The sequence below is a fragment of the Peromyscus maniculatus genome, chromosome 1 (genome assembly GCF_049852395.1).
Source record: "Peromyscus maniculatus bairdii isolate BWxNUB_F1_BW_parent chromosome 1, HU_Pman_BW_mat_3.1, whole genome shotgun sequence".
Taxonomy (NCBI): Eukaryota; Metazoa; Chordata; class Mammalia; order Rodentia; family Cricetidae; genus Peromyscus; species Peromyscus maniculatus.
The window spans coordinates 23,509,323-23,511,772 of record NC_134852.1 but is presented as its reverse complement, the minus strand read 5'-3'; the positions used below and the strand labels follow the sequence as shown (position 1 = coordinate 23,511,772).

General features: G+C 39.7%; 1 pseudogene; it reads right to left on the bottom strand.

Annotated features, from left to right (window-relative positions):
- Window positions 1-2,086: 2,086 nt before the first annotated feature.
- On the bottom strand, window positions 2,087-2,211 carry LOC121827064 (U4 spliceosomal RNA; annotated as a pseudogene).
- Window positions 2,212-2,450: the final 239 nt, after the last annotated feature.

Genomic DNA, 2,450 nt, shown 5'->3' with positions numbered 1-2,450 from the left:
AGGATTCATTTTACCACCATGCTCAATTCAAAGAATAATAGTAATAGATTTTTGCCATAAGTCTATGACCTATGTGGAATCAGGGTCTTGGTCTCATTATCAGTGTTAGTTATGATTGATCTAATGGAGTTGGATTTAAATTCAATTAAATAGTTGTTGATTTCTCCCAGAATGTTTGTGCCATTATTGCACCAGTATATCTTGAAGATAGCTCACTTTTGTAGATGTGTCATACTGATGATTGATTTTCTTCTCCTGCAGTGTGCACTGTACCTTCCGGCACTATTAATGATAATAAGCCTGAATGAAGCTTCCTGTTGTATACCAGATCCTTTTCTCCATATTCAATGATATAAGTTAACTTCTGTCTTCAGGATAAGGTCTTACTATCAGGTTGTGTAAGGTAATCAATAACACTGACATTAGCCTTTATTGTTGGGGGCGTTTCTGTGGGAACCCTTTGACCAACTACTCAAAAGATGTAACTAATTCCTGGTACTTGAAATTTTACTTGGTAGCATATGATTTATGTAGGGAAAAAGAGCTGGCTAAAGAAAACCACCCTGAACATGGAGCCCAGAAGTAGGGAAAGATGTCTCAGATCAGGGCAGAAAGCAACAGTTTGGCTCAGTCAGATCAGAGCCATTTCTGCTCCTGGCCAACTGACTTGTGAAAGCAACCAATCACAGAACAGGACAGTAGAACCTTGAGCCCCAAGTCAACCCCTAGTTGACTACACCCCCAAGACATCCTGTGTAAACCACCCTGTCTAGTCCATTAAAAAAGGCTGTTCTCTTCACCCTGTTAGAGGTAGCTACTCTCCTGGACTCCTCCTTCCCAAATAAATCTCTTTCTCAAAAGATTTTTGGGTATGAAGATCTTCATTCACTGGCATAGGGAAGATCCTTGCTGAGAAGTCCCACAGTGGACAAAACAAGGGAGAGTTGAAAGAGCAGAGCAAGGTGGAGCTTTAATAGATCTTTCCTGAGAGGTCCCTCAATGGACAGAGCAAGAGAGAGCCGAAAAGGTAGCACTTTTCTCCAGAGCTGGAAAGGATTGCTACATTTCTGCAGGGGTTTCCCCCTTTTGCAGAGTAAAGAAAAAGAAGCAACATCTTAGGCTGGATAAGCTGAATTCTGATAGGAAGCCCCCTTAGGTGGGGGCTGAAAAAAGCTCAGCTATAGTGGCTCTTCAGGAAAGGAGCATGATTGATATATCCTGTGGGGAGACCATCCTGTATCACACCAGGTAGGTATACCTTGACTTTCAGAACAGTCACAATACCTTTCCCTGGTGAAGCAGTTCTAGGCCTGACTTTCCAGAAGAGTCAGAAAAAAATCCCTTCCAGGGTTGGGCTGCTTCCTTGCAGTTCCAGCCATCAGAGCTGCACTAAACAGCTCCAGGTGTCCGGGACACCTTCAGGGCAGAGCTGTTTTTCTGAGCAGCTTGAGGTGTCTAGAATACCTTGACCTCCATTGCTGAACTGTCCCCTTGCATTTCTAGCTGTCAGAGCTGTCCTAAGCATCTCAAGGTGTTGCCTGACTCTCCAGGTAGTGAGGATACCTTTTCCCCGTGTTGTTGCAACAAATTTACTTACATGGTTGGTGCTGAAACCCAGGACCAAACCCAGAGTTGTTGCAACCAATTTACTTAAAATTTCTACTTGGAGCATTATCTCCTCTATATAGCATAATGAAATTTAAATTATCTTATTTACTTATGGAGTTTCCACAATAGTAAATTTCCACATGACTTTACAAAATGTCTTTATTATTAATTATAGGAAACACTAGGCATATATATACATATATATATATATATATGGTTATATAATACATATAAAATTATATATCTATGTAATATTATATATATATATATAATTTTAATTGCTTGTTGATAAAAATTTGATCTGGCTTATTATTTTGATATTGCACAAGATTGTGGAAATAATGGAAAATAACAGTACAGAATAATTCCAGTAACAATAGAATATCATATTTTTTGTATCATGCTATCTTTGGGTCCACCCTTCAGCTACCAAATCACGACATGGATACTCATTATTATTTATGAATGCTTGGTTTTTCCAATGAGTGTCTTACTGGCTCTTATAATTTAAATTAACCTGTTTCACTTATCTACATTTTCAATTAGCAATAATCGCACCTCAGATAAACCTCATTGGCTACAATACTGACACTGCGCAAAGCTTCTTATCTACATTTTGTCTCGGTATTTTTACCTTTCTTTCCATCTGTATGTCCTGCTTGACCTGCTTGTCTGTCTGTCTGGTCCTGGGTACCTGCCTCTCTTTCTTCCTCATTCTCTCCACTCTACTTTTCTTTCTAGACTCCTCCTCCTATTTATTCTCTCTTCCCACCACCCCACCTATATCTCTCCTGCCTAGTTATTGGCTGTTTGGCTTTGTGTTGGACCAATGAGATGCCTTA